Source organism: Saccostrea cucullata, unplaced genomic scaffold, assembly GCF_032062105.1.
Source record: "Saccostrea cucullata isolate Sc308-1 unplaced genomic scaffold, CSIRO_AGI_Scuc_v1 ctg4063, whole genome shotgun sequence".
NCBI lineage: Eukaryota > Metazoa > Mollusca > Bivalvia > Ostreida > Ostreidae > Saccostrea > Saccostrea cuccullata.
In genome coordinates this window covers 50,709-75,808 of record NW_026917978.1, presented here as the reverse complement: position 1 = coordinate 75,808, position 25,100 = coordinate 50,709, and the positions used below count along the sequence as shown (strand labels likewise).

Here is a 25,100-nt window from a genome sequence, read left to right as displayed (position 1 = left end):
CCAGCATTATTAGTGCCCCGTATTGGCGTATTTCTTGTGCCCCGTATTGGCGTATCTTTTGTGCCCCACATTGGCGTGTTTTTTCTTTATTGCCCTGAATTGGCGTTTGCTCATAATCACTTTCTGCATCGTCGGAAATTTGCTCGTTTTCCAAAACACAAACCTGCAGTCTATCAGAAGACGGTGTTCTTCTCCCTAAGGCATCTGGGGAGAAAAGCTGACTTTGCGCCATTCTAAACGTCTGCAATGCCTATAAAAACATGCGAAACGTGGAGCGATAAACTTACGTCCACTCACTTATAGAGCTAAAATTGAAAGCATTGTTTAGTGGTCACTCAGGTGTGTCATTCACCTGTAAATGGACGAGTCTAAAAAACTTTCATAGGGGTGGTCACTTTAAACAGCTGATTTTTGAGCTAAATTTGAAGGCATTGCAATGTTATATCTTATGATGTTTTCTGAAATATAATTGTCTATTAGTATTCACTCATCTGTCCTTCAATCTTTTTATCCACAGTTTATTTTTCTATGTTATTTTTTTTACATGATAATTGTATGCTAGTCCAATTTTGAAGTTATGTTTAAGCAGGACTAGTAAGACACATTTGATAAACATTTCTAATTTTGCAATATTTTATGTATGCTCATTTAGTATAAACTTCTTTTAAAATGATACTTAACAGGTGATGACCCATTGAACGAGAAGGTAATGAGTGTTTTCTCCACTGGTAAATCTGGTCGTCTGACAGGTAGAGGGGTTTTATATAAACAGTATGATAAGATATCTACCCCAGGACAGTGTGCAGCATACTGCAATCACCTGCATGCAACAAAGTGTCTCAGCTTCAATTACGACTTTGGCAGTGGTCACTGTGAGCTGCTGGAAGCTATAGAAGGGCATGATTTCAAGTTATCAAAGGTAAAACAAAAAGATTAGCTCTAATTTTTTTGTTAATGTAAATCTAGTTTCATTTTTTATCATGTGTAAGTTAAAGAATTCATTGTAAAAGTTTATTAGATGCAATTAAGATTTTTTGTCTCATATAGGATGGACTTTACACACATTATGAAAAACTTGGAGTTGGATTAAACAGGCAGTTTGAATTCAACAACTTAAAGCTGCCACATAATAAGATTTTCTACTTCAATGTCAAAGTAAAAAATGCACTAGGATTTCAGAATATTTTGTCATCAAGATCAATCATCACTGATTTTACACCCCCAGATCCTACAATATGTAAGTACAAATATCTTCTTAAATATCCAGTGATACACTCTATTATAAGTTCTTTCTGAATGGGAGATAAGTTTTACAGGGTGTACAGATCGTTTTATCCATTCCTTTTTGTAACAGACCAGATAAACATGACGAGTGATGTACTAGAGGTGTCCCCTTGTCTGGACCTCATTCCTAATGACAGACAGGACTAAGGAGAGACACTGTGTCGGGGTAGATCTCTCCAGAAGGAACCACCGCATCGTCATAGATGGGGAGGGATCAGACACTGTATACAATGGACACGAGTTCAAGACCGACCTGAAGTACACCAGGGCCAACCGATACATCTCAGGTAAATCTGTCACAAAACTTAAAAACTTGGTAAATTGCATTTTAAGAACAGATTTATGCACGTCAAACAGTTTGCAAAGTAGTAGATCAGTATTGGTGAACAGTTTATTACGCATGGTGTAGAAGCTATCTTGAATGGTTACGCAGCATGAGGGACAGAAATTTAATTATGATTAAGACATAATCTTTAGGCTGCTTTTAATGGTTTGAAGTACTCAAAAAATTTATAATTTACATTTCTTTAAACTTTTTTTTTTACAGCTAACTGGGATGGTATCTATGACAATGAGACTGGATTGCTTGGTTACTCTGTGACAGCTGGAGAGAAAATTTGTGAAGAGAAAATCAAGGCCCAACACGATCCTCATGCTCATCTGTTTGATGAATCCCAGTGGACAAACAGTGTGATGATGACTCCATTGGAAGCTCCCTACACCATTCTACCAGGTCACTTTTTAGCTCACCTGAGCTGAAAGCTCAAGTGAGCTTTTCTGATCACCCGTTGTCCGTCGTCCGTCCGTCCGTCCGTCTGTCTGTCTAGCTGTCTGTCTGTCTGTCTGTCCGTCCGTCCGTCTGTAAACTTTTCACATTTTCAACTTCTTCTCAAGAACCACTGGGCCAATTTTAACCAAACTTGGTACAAAGCATCCTTGGGTGAAGGGGAATTTAAATTGTTAAAATCAAGGGCCAAGACCCCTTCCAAGGGGAGATAATCAAGAAAATACAAAAATAGGGTGGGGTCATTGAAAAATCTTCTTCTCAAGAACCACTGGGCCAGAAAAGCTGAAACTTATATGAAAGCATCCTGGGGTAGTGGAGATATTAAATTGTTAAAATCATGACCCCCGGGTTTAGGGCGGGGCCACAATAGGGAATCCAAGTTTTACATAGAAATATATAGAACAAATCTTTAAAAATCTTCTTCTCAAGAACCACTGGGCAATGAAAGCTGAAACCTATGTGGAAGCATCTTTGGGTAGGGTAGATATTAAATTGTCAAAATCATGACCCCCGGGGCTAGGGCGGGGCCACAATAGGGAATCCAAGTTTTACATAGAAATATATAGAACAAATCTTTTAAAATCTTCTCAAGAACCACTGGGCCAGGAAAGCTGAAACTTACATGGAAGCATCTTTGGGTAGGGTAGATATTAAATTGTTAAAATCATGACCCCCGGGGGTAGGGCGGGGCCACAATAGGGAATCCAAGTTTTACATAGAAATATATAGAACAAATCTTTGAAAATCTTCTTCTCAAGAAACACTGGGCAAGGAAAGCTGAACATTATGTGGGAGCATCCTTGGGTAGTGTAGATATTAAATTGTGAAATCATGACCCCCGGGGGTAGGGCGGGGCCACAATAGGGAATCCAAGTTTTACATAGAAATATATATAGAGCAAATCTTTAAAAAAGGTCTGCATCGCCCAAGTTACTCAGGTGAGCGATGTGGCCCATGGGCCTCTTGTATTTATTTATTTTTAATTTTGCAAAATAATTACACTCTGTCTATGACAATTTGATATTTGAATAAAAAGAGAAAAGGTGGAAAAAGAATTGCTGTAAATTGATCTTTAACCTAATAATCATAAAAAGTAGGCACAAGTACATATTAGTTTTATTTTTTATCTGATTATCCATGTTCTTATTCATGTCAACATTCATTTGATGATCTGAATTTTAGATGGACCATATTTCATCACTGTAAGAGCTATCAACAAAGTGGAATATGGAGGTCCTCTGGCTACCAGTTTTTGTCACTCCACTCCATACATAGTGGATAACACTCCTCCATTTGTGTATGAAATCTATAACATAAAATATGAGGAGGACCAGTTCAATCTGAGCATGTCACACAATTCATCGTAAGTGACGTACATCTGTATACCGTATAAGTAGAATTTTTAGCGAGGATTTGATTTTGGCATTATTAGCGAGGGTGTTGGCATCGCTAAAATTGAATATCACTAAAAATTGATTGCATTTTATTTGTAAAAGCTTCTTAAGATAGCATTTTAAAATCGCTAAAATTACTTCTTGCTGAAAATAAAATACCAGATTTTAGGTCGAATTCGCTATATTTGTGTCTTGCTAAAATTTCCACTTGTACATTAAATATATATTATATTCACTACAGTGGACTTACATTAAAAGCAGTACCTGAAGATCAGGTTTTTCTTTATTTCAGGGATCCAGACTCTGGTCTGATTAGAAATGACCTGTGCCTGGGAAGAACTAGAAGAGATTGTGATGAAATGATGTGGACCACCATAGATTTCAATCCCAACATCACCATGTTGAAGAAGCTGACAGGGAGTTCCTGTATGGATTAAAATCAAATGGTACATCAGTGTTTTGTTTGGCTTAAGCAAATGATTATACGATACCATAAGTGCAAATTGCTTCAGATTTTGTAAATTTCAGCATAACTGTTGCACATCCCTTTTTGAAACCCTTGTTTATTTGATATATTCTTTATAACTACAGTTGACCTGAGGACAATAGGTGTGTCTGATTCTGCCATCATAGTGGACCGATCTCCTCCTATTGCTGGTACAGTGAATGATGGAGAGGTTTATAAAGTAGATCTACAGTATACCATGTACCCAGATAAGGTCAGTAAAGTCTATAAAACAAGATCACTAATAATGGGTATATAAAAAGTTTGGTTTTACTTTTAACTTTCAATGACTTCATAAGAAGTGAAATACAGTTGAACATTGTTATCTCAAACACTTATATCTCAAATTCCATGGATATTTGGAAGTGATTTGAAAGTTCCATCCACATAATTATGTTTTAAGTATACCTTTAATATCAAGTATACCCATAATATCTGGAATTCTAAGATGTATCAACATTTTTTTGGGCCCTATAGATTCGAAAACAACAAGGTTTGCCTGTAATTCTTATACCACCTTTTTTCTTAGATTTGCAGTAACTGGCTGGGCTTCTATGACCCTCAGTCTGGTATAGCTATGTATATGATCAGTGTGGGATCTTCCCCAAACACAACAGATGTAGCTAACCTGACTCAGTTCTCCAGTAAAACTCAGGCAAATACTTGGAGCATAATCGACAATACTTCTCTAAAGTGTATGCATTCAATGGTGGTCACAGACAGCTCAATGTTTCCATGGTGTCGGATGGAGGTAGGTTCTCCTAGGGGTACAGTTGACCCCATATAATGATTAAATGGTTAAAGTGGCTTTTAGAACATAAATATTGGAGTACAAAACAATTTAATTCTTTAGAAGTATATTCTGACAGTTTTCATTACCAGACATTCCCATTAGTTTTTGTGTTATTATACAGTGTTGGTAGACTTGACTGAGCCGGTAGCTGGAGAAGTGGTGGACGGGTCAGCTGAGGATTTTACTGACCTACAGTTTACATCAAGCCAGGCTAAAGTGGAACTTCAGTGGAGAAATTACTTGGATCCAGAGTCCAACATCAGTCACTATGATGTCAAAGTTTACAGGGCTAAGTAAGTTTGCATTATGTTGTCATTTTGACTCATCATTATAATTATCAGTCAATCAGAACTTAATTTGTTTCAGTAAGTAAGCATTTTATGAAATAAAACTTTACCTATATTTTATTTGAAATAAATTTGATTTTTTATTTTTCAGAAATATGACGTACGATTATGAACCTATCCATGACTGGGCCCCATTCCCCAGCACAGCTAACAGTGTGAAGTGGTTAAAGTTCCACCATAGTCATGGAGATAGAATTCAGACCTCTCTTCGCACCACCAACAAAGCTCTCAACTCCATTATCAACAACACTAACAGTTTTGTGGTTGACATAACACCCCCATATCTGCATTATCTTTGGGATGGCCTCCAATCTAAAGATCAGGAATTCCAAGTAGGTTTATATATCAAAATTTATGGTTAGGTTTTTTCATTCCCAAATTTTGCCTTCTGGAAAAAAACACCCATGCAAATTCTAAGACTCAACTAAAAGTTAAGTGTTAGACCAAATCTTGTTACTAAAAAATCTTAGTTTTACGTGAATATATATGATACTTATTTTAATGTTTGCAGTCAGCGACAGACCAGCTTTCAGTCATGCAGCTTCAAGTATTCTGACAAAGAATCTGGTGTAGATCACATCAAAGTACAGATCTTTGAAGTTTCTGGTGGTACAAGATCACAAAAATACCCAGGTTTGTTTTTGAGTGTTTTGAAAGCAAGAAACTGTAGACTGATAAAGACACTCAAAATTATTTTCTTCTTCAGTTTTCCTTTCATGTCCATAGCATTTGAATTTCAATTAGATGCTAAATTTTTAGAAAGAATTAACCCGATTTACAAAATTAATTGTAACTAGTGCTAATTGTAACGGGGACCGTTACAGATGTTCCCCAAATGCTCCCCATGTCCCTTATCGTGCCTTATTCCTCTAAGACCTTAAATAAATACAGTATGCTAAATATCCCAGGATTTCATTTAAGAATATAAAAGTTACGATGACATCAATTATCAACGATATATTGTTTAACGTTTTGCATACGCGCACACGTACGAGGGTTGTCCGGAAAGTTCGTGGACAACATTGATAATTTCTGACAAACATTGATAGAATATATGAAACTATTATTTTCATTAAATTCATGTTTCAGTTTATAAACATGCAAGTTTTCAAGAAAAACAGAGCACAAATAGTTATATTTTTATCAAATTAAAAATGACACACACTCACACCCGGAGCACTAAAATGAAAATTCTTGACGTCACCCGACGTCAAAAGCATAACACGAGTACGTGTAACTTTTCTTAATAAAGTCACCGTTTATCTCAATAAATTTCTTATGTCGCTTTAACCAGTCAAAAATATGTGCACAAAATGTTCAGGTTTATACGTAAAATAATATATAACTATCCCTGTCTCATATCCCGCAATCCTCCAACCTCCATCCGCGTAAAAAACGATTTTATTTACGGAAATACGGTAAAGTAACGTTACGAAGTTCATTTTTTACAGCCCTGCAATCTCTGATTGATGGTTTTTCTTCACGCATGTCATCCTGTAAACTGTTCCTTCCGTCCGAAAATATTATATGCCACTTAAATAATAATGTACGGCTTCTTTTACTATGTTTTCCCGATTGTTTATAAAATGTATTGGTCTTTGTGGTTGTTTTATCCGATGTCTATGCAGAATTTTATCACTGCTCACTGCTCCACCTTTTCCAAAAACATCCCTTTTTTGAACAATTCCGATCCGTCTTAATATGTTCTAACTTTGATTGCTCAGCCATTTTACAACTTTGAATTTTCAAATTTTGCAGGGTTGAAGTGATTACTTCTGTCAACCTCATAATGTAAAAGTTATCCAGATTTATGCAGAATTTTATAAAATACAAATGAAGTTTATAACGTGATAAATAATTTTTTTATCGAAATTTCGCGGTGCTCCGGGTCTCCATACCAAGTCTGATTACGAAGTCATAATTGTAATTAAACATTTGAAATGGAATCCGATTTTACATTACTCAGTTCACATTTAGTAAAGAATCAGAAATATGCTAATGATGAATATCAATGACGCAACATTTATTTAATTCTTAGTCTGTCCATGAACTTTACGGACAACCCTCGTACATATACATGCATATGCAAAATGATTATAGCATGTTGATTAAGCATACATATTTTTCTATCCCGTAAATAAAAGAAAAAAAATACATATATAAATTTACCATTTTTCAAGCATATATATGTCATATTTTTAATATATCGATTCACATTTTATTTCTTTACTTATTTCAACCTCGGGCTCAAAGTTGGTTTTATTTCGACGACAAGGCAGGGTTAAAGTCGACTAAGGGTATCACGCCAATACCTAACGAATCAAAATGAACTTATTCAATAGTAGTTCCATACATGAAAAGGGATTTTCTTTTCTGTTCAGAATTTTTTTTTAATATTTTCTCTCAGGCCATTTTGACAACTCTGATACATGTGCCTGGTAAATTTTATATACTTTGTAAATAAATATATGAAGCTTTTTGACCGGAACTATTCATTTTTTCCAATGCATAGGGGGCTACTCTCTGGGTTTTACAAGAGATGTTTAAAAAGACATTCATGTCAGCTAATGTGACCAATATTGTTTAACACCTTCTTATTAATATTTTTTCATGAATGCAAATATCTGATTATTTTACGAAGGAGCGTACGTGTATATTGATTTTTAATATACCGAAAATCGCTATTTCTGGGGATTGCGTAATTCTAAAAAGAATTCAAATAAATTTCAAAGGTAAATTAAACAAAGGATGCTTGGTATTAAAATATTATTTCAAATCAGTAGAATTGAATGCTATTAACAAAATCTGAATAAATAGGCTATAAAAGGCTTATATGCCAACTTTGGTCATCTGTACTTTAATTTTAAACACGACAGGATTTGTAATTTTTTAGCTCTACTGGTCAGAGACCAGAAGAGCTTATGCGATGGTAATGCGTCCGTCGTCCGTCCGTCTGTCTGTCTGTCTGTAAACAATTTTTCAAAATGCTACTTCTCCTACAGTTTTATTCTGATTTCAATATAACTTGGCACACAAGTAGACTACACTAAGATACATAATTCTGGTGTTGCCGTGGTTACTAAAAATAGAAATTTCTGTAAAATTCTTTCAAAATGCTACTCCTCCTACAGTTTTGATCTGATTTCGATATAACTTGGCACACAAGTAGACTACACTAAAGTACATAATTCTGTGTATCGGTTTTTGATTTCGATGATCGGTGTTGCCGTGGTTACTAAAAATAGAAATTTCTGTAAAATTCTTTCAAAATGCTACTCCTCCTACAGTTTTGGTCTGATTTCAATATAACTTGGCACACAAGTAGACTACACTAAAGTACATAATTCTGTGTATCGGTTTTTGATTTCGATGATCGTGTTGCCGTGGTTACTAAAAATAGAAATTTCTGTAAAATTCTTTCAAAATGCTACTCCTCCTACAGTTTTGGTTTGATTTCAATATAACTTGGCACACAAGTAGACTTCACTATGATACATAATTCTGTTTATCGGTTTTTGATTTCGATGAACGGTGTTGCCGTGGTTACTAAAAATAGAAATTTCTGTAAAATTCTTTCAAAATGCTACTCCTCCTACAGTTTTGGTCTGATTTCAATATAACTTGGCACACAAGTAGACTACATTAAGATACATAATTCTGTGTATCGGTTTTTGATTTCGATGATCGGTGTTGCCGTGGTTACTAAAAATAGAAATTTCTGTAAAATTCTTTCAAAATGCTACTCCTCCTACAGTTTTGGTGTGATTTCAATATAACTTGGCACACAAGTAGACTTCACTAAGATACATAATTCTGTGTATCGGTTTTTGATTTCGATGATCGGTGTTGCCGTGGTTACTAAAAATAGAAATTTCTGTAAAATTCTTTCAAAATGCTACTCCTCTTACAGTTTTGGTCTGATTTCAATATAACTTGGCACACAAGTAGACTACATTAAGATACATAATTCTGTTTATCGGTTTTTGATTTCGATGAATGGTGTTGCCGTGGTTACTAAAAATAGAATTATTTGTGAAATTTTTCAAAATGCTACTTCTCCTACAGTGTTGGTCTGGTTTCAATATAACTTGGCACAAAAGTAGACTCCACTAAGATACATAATTCTATGTTTCGGTTTTTGATTTCGATGAAAGGTGTTGCTGTGGTTACTAAAAATAGAAATTTCTGTGAAATTCTTTTAAAATGCTACTCCTCCTACAGTTTTGGTGTGATTTCAATATAACTTGGCACACAAGTAGACTACAATTAATAAGGTACATAATTCTGTCTATTGGTTTTTTACTTCAATGAACGGTGTTGCCACAGTTACTAAATCACAGTTACTACGTTACTAAACTAGTTATAGAAATTTCTGTTATATACTCTCAAAATGCTACTCCAAATACAGTTTTAGTCTGATTATAATAAAATGTGGCATGCAAGTAGACTACACTAAGAACATAATGAGACTTTATCAAGGATCATATTATCCTATTTATTGCTGTTGTAAAGTTTCAATTCCCAACTGCTTAAGTACTTTTCTCTTCTTTTGCTATATAATAAGTACAAACCAGTAGAGCTTCAGTCTCGACAGAGACTTCTGGTTTCTGTATAAATTAATAATTTCTATATACTTTGGTAACTCAAATGAAATATTTTAATACACTTTCCTCGAGCTCTTTTCTGCAGTTTTCCTGAAATTTTATGTGGATCCCAGGTGTTATTTGAGTTTAACAGTGATTCTCTACGTTGCCATTAATTTGATTTGTTTGTGTGTGTGGGAGGGGGGGGGGGGGTTATTCTTAACTTATTGTCATCTCTCACGAGAGATGACACATTAAGTTTGATTTCCGGATGTGAAGTCTCAGTGTAAGCTACCATTTATCAATCGGCAATCCTCGGACGACTTCACTACACTCCGCACAAAAAGTGCGAGGCCAATCGAGGATCACCGATAGCACTGGTTCTCTGCCCTTGATTCCAGTCGCTACCGCTAGGAATTACAAGGACAGGTAACCTCCGCCGCCATGACAGTGGAAAAACTCACTGCGTGCTTCGCGCATAGTACTGCGCATTCCAAAAATAAATAGCATCAATGCTTGCAGAGAAAATTGTTAGGTGGATCCAGCCATTTAAATAACAGAGAAAACAAAACGTAGCATAACTTTCTTGATGAATAGAGCAATATTGAATACGGTGAAATTGTTCAAACAACATAGTAAGGACTTTATTAACTGAGTATATCATTGACTTACAATACATTGTCACAATGAACTATCAAATGTTCCGTAGTGTTAAACATTGTAATCCTCCCTGGTGCATACCATAACACATGGAGTTAGACAGACGAGTTATAGCATTCCCCGTAAACTTTAGAACATAAATAATAATAAAGAGCAAGTGTTATAACTAAATCGATGATTTAATTATCATATCAGTGGTAAATATGTAGGTAAATTATTAATCATGCAATAGATCTTGATTTGAATTATTTTGGTAGGATATGCATATGGGGCCTGTGATATCGCTTTACATTTAATGGTTTTTGAGGCAGCACTTCTTTAAGGTTTTATAGATGCTTAAAATCCGTCTGCTTTCTATGTTAACAGCTGTGTAGACATGGTAGAATGCAGAGAGAAGGGTTTATTTACTTCTACGCTAGTCTAAATATAGATTTTTTTCATCAGTGCTGTTTCCTGTGACGCGATAAAATGGCAGTGGTTACCTGTCGTTGGTTTTTTAGGGCGCTTGCGCCCGTTAACCAATGTCAGGGTACCAGTCTAGGATCACCGACTGGTCTGTTTGCTGATGATGCGATTTTCTAAATATAGATAGAGATGTAAACAATGAGCGATCTGTCATATAAACCACAATTAATCTGCACAGAAATCAAAGAGAGTTACAAATATCGCATGGGTGGTGGGGGTTCTAAATAAACATGTGCACTGTATGTTCTCATGTTTAGTCTTCTTGGCTATTACACGTACGTAAATGATGGTCAGAACTCGATAGAATCTTCTAACTAGGTCAGCGCTTGTGTTAAGATCTTCTGCCGCCAACGCGTGGATCCAAGAATTCATAGAAAAACAACATCAAATTTAAATTAATTCATAAGTAATCGCATTAACTGATATGGATTGATGGTGAAAACTTTAATTTTTTGGTTCATTAGTCATTCTATAAACTGGTATCATTTGTTTAAATAATACAAGTCTGATTAAGCGATCGAATGTATTAAGAGTAATTTAAGAAACTTCAGAAATTAAAAGCACATATGCATAAGCGGATACATTACTGTCCATAAACTGTCGTTTATTGTGATAAACATAAATATATCATAAACATTGGAAGATTAAAGATCACAAAGAATCATTAGGAATATAATCTATTCTTTTTAAGGCGTTTTCATGTTTATAATTAAAGAACTTGCAATCATTTTCTTTATGCAGTTTTAATAGCATTAATGGCAAAACGACATCAAATCACTTCTCCTACATTATTGAAACGAATCAATATAATAATAATACAGAATTGTTAAAGTTTAGTATGCAGAAAAAGTTTACTAATGACACAATACTGTATATTCCGAAAACAATCATAAGTTTGGGGTTTCCAAATGAGGACTTTTTCCAAATAATTTGTAAATACTTAATTTTAGAAGATAGCCAATTTAAATTTATGACTTACCTAATTTTAAAAGCATGTGTGCTTTATTTTTGGATAAGCTACATGTAAGTGTGTAAAAGTAGGTTTCATATTTTAAGACGTAATTAAGAGTTAATTACGTTGATCATGTTGATGACAGTTTTCACTCTCTTATGCTTTATTTTGACAGTACCCTGTTCATGTGCTTATATTTTATAAAGCCTTTATTAACAAAGGTGGATCAAGAAATCTTGAAAAGGAAAAATGGAAATTTGAAGTAAAATTCAAACAATCATAGCATGGCTTGTGGGGCAAAATTAGGCATAAAAGACTTCAACTTGACAAACGTATAAAGGGATAATAGACACTTTTGTCATTCTCTTTAATCCGAGTATCGATGTACCTTAAGTATTATGAATTAAGGTTACTTTGTAAAAGTGCGAGGTATGTCAATGAAACGTCTATAAAACTTTGTAGTTTTGAAAATTTCTAGATAAAAGAGGATTTTTAATAACATTATTTTAGCATTTTTCAGCGTGAAATGCTAAATGGCAACATATGCATGAATCATGATATTATTAAGATAATTTATGAAATCTGTGCCCTAGCTTTTTTAACCTTTTACTGTTGTAATTGTTCACTGCAAGCCCGCTCCCTTATCCACGCTGTTTGTGGAAGTATAGCCAAGTACTCCCTAAATAAAATATTTCTTCCTATTCACAACATATAGGATTTTGGAGTTTGATCATTACTTTTTTTTCCTAATCTAAAATCATTCAGGTAAACTACCACTCCCTTCCCTTCAGGAATAGAAAAATCTGTAATAGCTGAGAAAAAAGTTATACATCACTGTTTATTCTGTGAGTTATACATCACTGTTTATTCTGTGACACTAATGAAACCAAAGAGATGACATTTTAGGCTTTCTGGAAAGCCAAACTTGTTTAACATTGGAGTTGAATCTTGCATCTTATTCCAAGAACTTAAGATTGATTGTGACATTTGGATGAAAGGTCAAGGTCATTAAAAACCACCACCTCTTTAACTTCTAACCTGTCAACCGAAATAAACTCTGAAAGGTATTTCTAAATACATGTACATGTACATGTACTTCATGTTTCTTTTTTACCCTTGGGTCAGGGACAAAGGTTAAGGTCAATTTCAAGTTCATAGGTCAAGGTGATTTTGGTAAATAGCTAATACCAACATTTTATTCAGGTTAACAGTGACCTTGACCTAAGTTTCAAAGTCAATGGTAAAAAGATCTGCATGCTTCAGTATGTTACATGTCTTGACATTTAGAAGTTCTTAATTCTGCATGAACATCAAACACTCAAGTAAACTGCCTTTAATACAGTGGACCCTCAGATATTCGGACGCCAGATATCCGGATGCTTCAGTATCCGGACGATTTTTCATTGGAACAAAAAATTTTAAATGTTATTTTGTCTTGTTTAACTGGTGATTCAGATATCCGGATGCTTCACATATCCGGACAATTTGACTGGGAACCAAAGCGTCCGGATAAATGAGGGTCCACTGTACATTGTTTGCAGTCGCATGTGCATGCACGTCCATGCATTTACTTGTGATAGTAGTATAATGTAGGCAATCATTATATCTATTCATATTTGAAATTTCACCCTGTATTATTGAGAACCAAGAAAGTTGTAGGCATTTAAAGTTTTAGCCAATAAGATTGCAGCACACGTGCATGTGCGTGCGTTCATGATTATTCTTATATATCATGCTGTAGATCTTCATAATTTAAGACTATGTTCAAAATTTCAAAGGATTTTGTCAGAAAACAAAATAGATATTTAGACTTTTAGTTTCAGCCAATTGCAGCAAAGGGCACCTGCATGCTAGTGTTGTATAATCGGAAAAAATCTGAAACCGATTATCGGTTAATAATTAATAATTTCTATATACTTTGGTAACTCATTTTAGTGATTAATCGAATTAATCGGTTTCCATATTTATTTTGAAACATAAGTGAAATAAAGGATATATGACTCTATAAAATGTTTATTTTTTTACTATTCCATGTAATCATTACCTAGGATATTGACAGTAGTGTTTGGAAATCAATTTTTAACCTCTCAAATGTCATCTTTTTTCTTGTAAAAACCAGGTGTCCGATAATTACGGGTCCGCTCTTCAAAATTTGAATGAATTTCGGTATTATTTTTTCTAGTGATCTTTAAAAGCCCGAGATAATAAGCACCGCCTTCAGATTTACCTGGTCTGTATTCCCCCGTCAATCAAATGAATAAAGGTCCATGATTGGGTACTTGAAAATGATTGACATTTAGCTGCTAGTCCCTATGTATATCTCTTTCACTTTGTTTGACACCCGTGGGCACCATCAACTTAACTTTCGGTTTTCTGATGTTTACCGCTAAATCACAAACGCAACGAGGCAGCCATTTTGATGCAAACAATTTTAGCCTGATTATAATTTATTATAATTATCTGTATTACAAACATTGAAAAAATGAAAATGTTCTCATAGTGTTACAATAATATCAAGATTGTGAATTTTTTTTCTAATGAAAAGTGCATATGTGACTGAAATCATGTTTTCACTCGTTAAAAAATTCTTGTTTTGAGACGCGGCGAAAAAATTATGATGAAAATAAAGGAGAAAATAAATCAAGCAAAAATCAGAAAATATTTTAATATATTTGTTTTGCTCTTGAGTTAACCTCTGGCGAAATGTAAATTTTTTAATTTAATTGTACAACACTGCTTGAGATTCTGAAAAACGCATTTCTGTCCGATAATTACTGGAGGACCAGTAGCGTGTATAGCGTTTTCCCAAACTTCTTACCAAGGACGACAGAGCGTAAAGTCGATATAGTACCTTTATTGGCGTACGTTCGCCTGCAGAGTTTGCAAACGGCTCTTGACATGTCTAAGTTTTGTTTCGTCGGCCAACCGGCTGCCTTTCTGTAAAATCCAAAGTATTTCCATACCTCGGACTTCGATTTAGTGCCGGGGTAGGGAAGTATTTCTCGCTGGTCGTCCTCGTAAGGCTCGTTGTCTGCGACACAGGGCGCCGCCATCTTTGCCAATGTAGTGTATTCGACTATTCGTGTCAACAACAGTTTGTTCTTTGTAAACTCGTACGTTTAAGGGTTTTACAAAATTTCAAATTTTGTCCGATTAATCGAAATCGGTTGGGTTTCAGCGATAGATTCGGCGATGTCGGCGATAATCGAAACACCACTACTGCATGCGCTTGAGATCTTGCTATTTTGACCATGTCATCATGTCTATACTACTATTATATCCTTATATTATGAGTTTCAAAGCATTTGATCCAATATTTTAAAAGTTACAGCTAAATCTATTATAGTGGTCATTTCACGTGTTGCACGTGCGTGCACATGCACGCACGTGCGCGCAAAATGACCTTCGTTCCGCACATCTACATAACATACCTAGTGACCCTAAAAAGGTTTCACCTAGATCGGATGAGTAGTTTACGAGAACACTCGCGGACAAAAAAGTACCGGAGAACAAAGAAAAATTCAGAAAAAGTAAAAACAATATGTTCCCAAACTTTGTTTGGGGAACATAATAAGGTGTAAATCTTTCAAGTTTTGTGACATTCAGTTCTGCTGAAACATTTATAAAACACTGATTTGATAGTGTAATTACCATGTTATAATCCTTTTTTCAGCTATGAAAAATGACTGGAAAAATATAAGTGATGCTTCACTAACTAGCCACACATGGTCAGGACTGTCCCTGAAGGAGGGTGCTAGATACAGTCTGAGGGTGGGGGCTGTCAATCATGCTGGCTTCCTCGCTGCTTTTGAAACCAATGGAGTCATCATTGACACATCTCCTATGGTAATGTTATTCTTACAGAAACTTTTAACACTAAAATTTTATGAAATCTGATCTGAGATGGACTTCAATGAAATCTTTTTAGGTGATGTGGTTAAGAGTTGGAGTGACAGGGAACTCCAAAGAACACAGAGTAGATGGATATGTTTGGGTGTCAGATAAAAAAGGTATCCAGGCCTCTTGGCTCTGTCAGGATCATGAATCAGGTGTAACAGAGTATTTGGTGGCTGTAGGCACATCTCAAGGTATTACTTTGAAATACTTCAGAAGTTTAACAAAATTTGTATGTTAGGATTTTGATGTAGTTTCATTAAATCTGGATGCTTCACTATCAAGAGAAGAATTTGGGTGAAAAAAAGTTGAATGTACCAGTGAGAAAAGAAAAATATGCATTAGGAATTGGATTAAATGGGCAATCATACTAAGTACTGTTTCTCAAGAACAAAAAAGCTGGGATTATTGAGAGTCAACTGTACTTGTGCATTTGGTGTTCACAACATACATTTTAGTGCTGCTGGTACATTTTATACATGTATCAGGAAAAAATTGAGATTAAAATTTTAGATATGAAAGAAATACAGAATATGTGATTGTCTTCAGGAGGTGATGATGTTTTGGCTTGGAAGTCTGTTGGAACCGAGAGCAGTCAGTACATAACAGGATTTACTTTGGAAGTCACAAATCAGACAACTAAATCTCCCACTTATTATTTGTCTCTGAAAGCTAAGAATGGAGCAGGCCTGGTCAGTCCCCTGGCCACTGTGTCCACTCCTATCATGGTCATGGAGGAGGACAAAGCTGGTAAATGTCTGCTCGATTGAATTCCTAGAGAATTTTATTTTGTTTTTGCCAAATTAGCGATATTTTTGAAATTTTACAGTTTACTATATATAAAATCACTGAAGGATTCCATTAAGATATTATACACATATTTTTATGTCAATATTCTAATGAACTCAAGGTTTGGTTGTTGATGGTGCTGACAACATTGATAAGATTGTTGGTGAGGATGCCGTCGTTGACTTCACATCAGACATGGATTATCAACTGGACACCACCACTGTTACCGTCCAGTTTACTGGGTTTGAGAGCACCATGCACGGAGTGATGCAGTTTGAGATGGCTGTGGGTACTGAACCAAATGGAGAGAACATTCTGGCCTTCACAGAGGCAAATATCATCCATCTGGAGGAGCTGGATCCTGTTGGAAAAGGTTAGCATGCTTTAAAATATTAGTAAAATAGGAGATTCATAATTTATACAATTTGGATGAAGTAGGATGATATGTTCCACCAGGAACCAAAAGGAATCATGAATGAAGGATGATATACTGTATTTCAATAATGAGAAATATTTTTTTAGGATTGACAAGTTCTGGATATGCCCAGATTAACATACCTCTAAAACCTGAAAGAACATACTACACCACAGTGCGAGGAATAACAAATAATGGAAATGTACTACAAACAAGTTCTGATGGATTTACTGTAGACCAGGGGCCCGTTTCATCAAAGGTCGTACGCTCAGTCGTAGCGCTACGCCGGCGTAAAGTCGGGACTAGCAAGAAGATTTGCGTTTCATTAAAGAGTGTATCATTACGCCTGACTTAATTTAGGCCAAACTTTTACGTCTACTCAAGGGTAGGCGTAAGTTCGGGCGAAAAGTTAAAATTAAGCAATTTTATTGATTTTAAAACAATTCAGCGAGTTATAAAGAAAAAGTACGGTTCTTAGAAGTCTTTAAAATACAAACATTGCATTATTTAATTATACATACTATGAAGTGGGTGGGGGGGTGGGGGGGGGGGTAGGGGGGCTGTTACAACCATTTGGGTTGATTGAGGTAAACTAATAACGTAGTTCATATTTTAATAGAATTCTTCTTAGAAGAAAAGATTGTCTTATTAGAGATTTCGACCACCATTTCTTACGTTTTTAACAAAGTATTCACACACACACATTTGATTGTTGTATTGTATGTATAAGGCATTGTAAATCGAGTATAGTGACTACACATATAACTATATTAATACCCCCGCTTTATGTCTGCTGTTGCCCTTTTGGGTGCCCATCTCTTATCCACAACTCCTTTCTTACCACTGAATAAATTTCAAAGAATCTTTATTAAATATTGCCATTGTGAATTAACTTACTTTTTGATTGGACCCTTTTTTTGAGTTTTTCATAGCAAAACATGGACACTGCCATTATATTTCTAAAGGAGGCGGTTCAAGATTCATTAAAATTGTATATTTTGATTTTTAAAAAAAATCCCCAAAATATTTTTTGTGGAAAAACAACATCGGTTTCAAAAGCACAATCATCCTCTTTCTGGTAATTGCCTATATTTAAATTACTGAAAAAAAAATAGTACATCATAAATCCAAATATACAACTGTAGAATTTTTTATCATGTTCGAAGAGTCTTGCTTATTTACTCCTCGTCCACATGTGTGGATCTCGAGGGGATCGGAGAGAGGGTTCATAACCTCCCGATCCCCGCCAATTTGCAGAATATTCAACATTTAATGTACAGAAATGGAGGCGAAGGTAATTATTTTTCTAGGCATCTGGGACAAGTCCCCAGTGAATCTAAAATGAAACCCGGAGGGAGTCTAATAGACAATAAGAGATTTTCTAAATGGGGAATTGAAAATATTACGTTTATTATATCGATGTAAAACGATGATAATTACACAGTTAAGTTCAAGAAATGAATTATTCCTTAAAATGTTTTTTTCTCAGACAAATATTGATGCAGAAGACATCTATCTTTATTTTTCCATGATTTCGTCTGAAAAAGTAAATCTTACATCCTCTGAGATAATCTGAGCGCAAACAAAGCACATATAGGATAACGACATACTTTTTTTTTAATTTCCTGCATAACTTACATTTTAATGAAAAACAAAATAAAGACTAACTGTAAATTATTTTTAAAGACAGAGATCATACGAGCATGCAGAAAATTTATGTAAGAATACCTTTGTAGTATTTTTTGGGAATCTCTTTCTTTCTCCTTCTCTCTCTCTCTCTCTCTCTCTCTGCGTACTTGAAATCGGTACATCAATTTTAAGCTCTAGATAGTAAAGAATTGTTGTCTATAATTGTATGAACCTGCAGTCTTATACTAGTATTCAAAGTTGTTTTGTGAACATTTGTGCCATTTTAATAAACAATAATAATAATATAATGAATTATTTGAGTTGACAAAATTTGATAAACTTGGAAAGGATTGTCTTACGTGTACCTTAGTAGTAGATGTGTAAAATTTATTTCTTGACTCAATATGGGTACATGGGTAAACTTTGTATACAGTATTTTTGCTTGCAAGTATACATTTCTTACAAAAATAATTTTTCTTAAAAATCTTATACTGTCTCAAACTTAATCATTAGTATTTTTCAGTATAGTCGGTATGTATCAAATTTTGAAATTTATTTTCAAAGGCCGTTAAATTTGGGACAACATAAACGCACTTTGAAAAGCTAAAATTTCTTTTCAAAGTGCGTTGATATTGACCATATTAATGCACTTTGGAAAAAAAAAAATATGTATATATTATCTTGGTCAATATTCTTGAAAATCTTGGGTGTGATAAATGATTGAACCTGTTGGATAAGTTTTCGGTAATAAGGTCACTTTCGGATGTGAAAGTGAGCGATTTTGATTTTTACATACACATGCACTTTGAAAATTTTTTTCTCTTAAATGTGTTACTGTACTTTATTTTTTCCAGTTTGCATGACATGCATTTAATGTAAACTAAAACTTATTGAAAGTTTTCTTCGTCATACCACTTATGCAAATACATTTATCTGGGTGTAGCATAGGAATCGGTAGCAAGGGGGGGGATCTACACACAAATATTTTGCAAAGATATACATAATGGCATTAAAAATTGGGGCTTACCTTGGGGGCTGGGGAAACTTTCAATTTGCTACCGATGGCTATGTATAAGAGAAAAGAGTTTGACAAAAATACATTCCATATGCTCATCTTCTTGTACTCAATGATAGTAAATCAAAACATGTGAATTAAAACGTTTTTCGAAAAATATAATTACAAATTAATTCTCTCAATTACTAAAATCTATGTTTATAATTTTTTGTTTTACACTTTTTTTTCAAAGTGCGTTAAATCTCCGCATGTTAAAAAAAGTTAATGTACACTCTTATCACACTTTGAAAAAAAAATTGAAATACTTTCAATTTATGACTTTTATTACTGATTTTTTTTTAAAAACGAAAATCGATTTCTTATAAGATGCATACTTTTAATCCATGCATGTTTCAATCAGTACAGGTTTTCAATAATCTATAATTTGTGTTATTATATGACTGAATAATTTCCATCTCTCTGATTGGCTGAGATCCAACTATGTTAGAAAAATATTACGTTGTATTGACCTGCACGTGACGTTCCAGGTCAATACAAGGATTTATTTCCTCTACATTGATCTAAAAATAGATTGGGGAATTCCAAATTGATACAAATTGTTTTAAAAAGCTATTTAAACGACAATGCTTTGTACTTTTTTCATGTGAACAAAACATAAGCGAATATATATTTTAGGTAAGGGTGGTAATTAAGAGGGTATGCAGGGACACCCCCCCCCTCCAACACTTACTGAACATTAATTTTTTTTTTACTTTTTGGCGGTCAGTTTTCCCTGATAATACTTCTTCCTTTCAAAATCTATCCTATAAAAAAGACTGACATTATATATTTATTTTATGTCTTCTAAAATTGATTTAAAAAAAATTCAAATTGATACGCCTGGTAAGGTTTATTAACGTAAATATTCTGCTACTCTCTTGTATTTGGCTAGGACTTAATAAAATGCAAACAAGTAATGAGCTGTATCATTTTATCAATTATCAGTGAATCATATAATAAAACAATTATTGCTGTTTTTTTCGGTCAATACAATGATTTAGCCATCTTCGAAGTACAATATTCACCTCGCCCTTCGAGCTCGGTGAATATTGTACTCCTCAGATGGCTAAATCATTGTATTGACCTCAAAAACCAGCAATAATTGTATATTATTCTGTACTTTGACGTGCTACAGTATTACATATTCTATGTTTTAACACAGTTTATGTTTTAGCGCCTGCGCAATGCTGCGTTGTCAAGGACTTAGTCCTGCGACTATAGCGTATCTTTTACGACTAGACTTACGCCACTTGGTGAAACGCAAATTACGCCCGACTAAATTTTGGCGTAAACCCCGGAAGTACGCCTAAGTTAAGGCAATAAATCTACGACTTTTGATGAAACGGGCCCCAGAGCTCTCCCACTATTGACATAGATAGGTAAACCAATGGATATTTTTTTTTTTCAGTTCAGTACATGCTATGCTGTTCCTGAAGTAATGAAACATGTCAGTATTGAGACCTTCTTTGTAGGCTGTCTGGGAAGTCGGCTCAGGAAATGGACATTTCAGATGACAGTCAGGTTTATGAATCAACTGATGATGCCCTGTCAGCCATGTGGCATTACAATAACTCGGAGTCTGAAGTAGTGAGAGCTTGGTATGCTGTGGGAACTTACCCATTCTCTGATGATCTCAGTGAGAGAAAGGAGGTGGAGATATCAACCACACTGTCCAGTTATCTAGGAAACAATGAAGTGGAGCCAGATGTTTTAGGTATGGTGATTTAAATGAAAGTATTATAACATTGTTCAATGTGTCATTATGTAAGAAAGCAACAGACTGATGATTTTAATATACCTATTTGCTTTTCAGGTAAACCTAATATCATAAGTGTATGGGCAGAGAACTCTGTTGGACTGGTGACCTAGAAAGCCACAGGAACAATAGTGATAGATAAGACACCACCAAAGGCTGGCAATGTATCCTGTCCAGCTTACATTCAGGTAAGTATTACACTGGTTAAATTGCTCATGTTGATTACTTTGTTTTGGTTTTAAATATTCAGAAGTTCTTAAAGAACATTATTATATATAATGGCAGCAATCAGTTCCCATTGTATGTTCTTGGACTGGGTTTGTGGACACGGAATCTCCCATAAAGGAATTCCACATCATTATGGGCACATCTAAGGGAGATGACTCAGTATTTTCTGGAGGAGTTGTCCCAGGCAATATCCAAACATTTATACTACAAGGTACCTTTATCTGAACATAATTAGTTGACTGTCTCTCAAAGGTGTTGACATACATTTACTTAGTTTGAATTTTGATGACATGTGGTAAATTGTTTCATAGATGCTGGGAAGAAAATGCACCATGGAGAGGAGTATTATGTGACAGTGACAGCCATTAACAGTGTGGATATGACTATTAATGCATTCTCCAATGCTGTGGGTTTGGACCTCACTCCACCAAAAGCAGGCATGGTGGCCGACCTAAACTCAGTCTACCGCATAGATTCTTCCAGTACTGAAAACACAGTGGCCCGCGATGAATGCAAAGATATGTCTAACCCAAGAAGGTCTGTATATAGCTGTCAACAATAGTTATATCTCACCTGGCCCAGAGGTTCAAAGATTATACACTCAGTCTGTTTAATATATGTTTGTATGTTCATATGTAAAATTGAAAAAAAAAATATTTTAAAAATTATTTTGGCCATAGTCAAACTAATGTTAAAGTGAGGAATTATACAATTAGTAAAGTTGACTTTAAACCTATAAATTTACTTTTGAATTGACTAAATTTTAAATGGAGAACACTTAGTGATTTTATTTTCTACCTGTGCATATTAATTTATAATTTATCAGTATGAGAATGTAGACTTAGATGAGCAATGTAGCATTGTAGATGAGCAATGTTTTTATTTTTTCAGAGTGCCGAGCCTTGGATGCTGTGTGTACTGAGTCTCTGACTTCTCTCTCTGTAACATGGATACCATTTACTGACCCAGAGTCAAGTATTGTGAAGTATGTCAATTTACTGTAACCCTTTAACCATATATAATGCATTGTGTTTTATTAACTTTATCATTGTCAGTTCCTAGTTAATTGTTAAATGTTGATTGACATGTACCAGGTAGCTGTAGGTACCTTCCTCCTGGTTAATTGTTAAATGTTGATTGACAGGTACCAGGTAGCTGTAGGTACCTTCCTCCTGGTTAATTGTTAAATGTTGATTGACAGGTACCAGGTAGCTGTAGGTACCTTCCTCCTGGTTAATTGTTAAATGTTGATTGACAGGTACCAGGTAGCTGTAGGTACCTTCCTCCTGGTTAATTGTTAAATGTTGATTGACAGGTACCAGGTAGCTGTAGGTACCTTCCTCCTGGTTAATTGTTAAATGTTGATTGACAGGTACCAGGTAGCTGTAGGTACCTTCCTCCTGGTTAATTGTTAAATGTTGATTGACAGGTACCAGGTAGCTGTAGGTACCTTTCCTGGAGGAGGGCAGATCAGAGCTTTCTACAGCATTCCAGCTGACAGCAAACACCACACAGTCACAGAACTCAACCTGGACGGATACAGACAGGTCTGTACTGAAGTCTTCTATGGAGTAGGTGTTATTATATTTAGTGTGTTTTATATATGCTTATTTTACACTATCATTTACAGGTATTTGTGTCTGTCAAAGGAATCAATGGTGCTGGTTTATCAAGTGTTGCTACTTCAAATGGTGTCTACATGTCCTACCTCAGTCAAGGGAGACCACCTCTGTCACATATTGGAGTCATTGACATGGTCAATGGAGAGCATATTGATGTGTAAATATTTAGCATACTAACATATCTACTTTGATTTTTATCAGAGGGTTGGAATTGTGACCATTTACTTGTCCCCTGCTTTGAACCTCTAACTTATATGGCAGGAAGGGGGAGGATCAGAGTTCTCTAAATTCTCTTGTTATCACGATTCATTTTCTGTATACAGAGACTATCAGACAGACCCCTCTACAATACAGGCCAGCTGGGACGTATCAGGGGACCCGTGTCCTGTTGTGAAGTATGAGTGGGCAATCCGACGACTGGATGGACTGGAAATCTCCAGATATTTAGACATGGGAGGTAAGTCTCATAAAGAGAAATAGGAGGGACAATTACACTTTACCGGTATGCCCAAATAACATGGAAATAGCACGTGTTCCTTCTCTATAAGAGAGTCACACGTCAGCGTGACGATTTCGCTAAAAAGGCAATTAAATGCAAATATAACCTTTTTTTTGAATTCCTCGTCATTTTTCATGTTAATAAACTTTGTTTAATTAACGAAGTTATTAATTAAAACTAAAAGCACTTTCAAAACAAACCTTTGGCTTTCATTTTGTTGGCCACATTCCAAAGTCGTGACGTTGTTAAGCACGTGATTTATATTAGTGCTGTGATTGGTCAGGGTAGGTGACGTGAAATAGAAAGTTTGACTTCCACTCTATATGATTGTAAACAGTGATGCAACATGCACCTTATGTACAATGATTTGTATTGTGTTTTCTATGAATGGATATTTTTAATTGACTGATTGCAGCATTCTATAATTTTTGGAAATTTTAGCGATAAATGTGATCCTTAGTTTATGGAAATGTTGAATAAGTGGAGGGGCAAAACTTGTAAACATGCAGTGAGGACGGTCTTGTTTCGAGAAACAGCAATCGGCAGTATAAGAAAAATGAAACGTAAGAGAGTAAAGACTTAACCTGTTTTCCAATTTGTGGATTCTTGAAAACAAAATTTTATCATAGAAAATTAGAGCACCAAGTGTCTACTTTATTTTGATATATGAAATGAGAAAGAGGGTGATATTTAATTAATTGATATAAGTACAGGGCCATTTTATGTATATCATGGCTCTTGCTCTTTGTCCGTTGTCTGTCGTCGTTGTCGTTGTCGTCGTTAACTTTTCACATTTTCTTCTTCTTCTCAGGAACCACCGAGCCAATTTCAAACAAACTTGGCACAAAGTATCCTTGAATGAAGGGGATTAAAATTTCTTCAAACTTGTTAAAGGGGAGATAATTCAGAAATAGTGAAAATTTGATGGTATGATTTAAAAATCTTCTTCTCAAGAACCACTGCGCCATGAAGCTGAAACTTATAAGGAAGCATGCCAAGGTAGTGAAGATTCAAGTTTGTTCAAATCATGACCCCCGGGGGTAGGGCGGGGCCACAATGGTCAATCAAAATTTACATAGAAATATAAAGGAAAATTCTTAAAATTCTTCTTATCAAAAGCCACTGTGCCTGGAAAGCTGAAACTTATAGGGAAGCATCCTCAGGTAGTGTAGATTCAAGTTTGTTCAAATTATGTCCCCATGGATAGGGAGGGGCCACAATGGCCAATCAAAGTTTTACATAGAAATATATAGGGAAATTCTTTAAAAATCTTCTCAAGAATAGCAAAGGCATGAATGATAATATTTATATGAAAGCATCCTCAGGTAGTTGACATTCAATTTTGTTCAAATCATGACCCTTTGGGGTAGGGCGGGGCCATAACATGGAACATCTTTAAAAATCTTCTTTTCAATGATTAGTCCTATTCATATGGAAGCATTCT

At 35.0% G+C, this 25,100-nt stretch overlaps 1 pseudogene; it reads left to right on the top strand.

Moving 5' to 3' along the window:
• The first annotated feature begins 246 nt into the window (after nucleotides 1-246).
• LOC134272089 (uncharacterized) lies at nucleotides 247-24,213 on the top strand (annotated as a pseudogene).
• The last annotated feature ends 887 nt before the right edge of the window (nucleotides 24,214-25,100 follow it).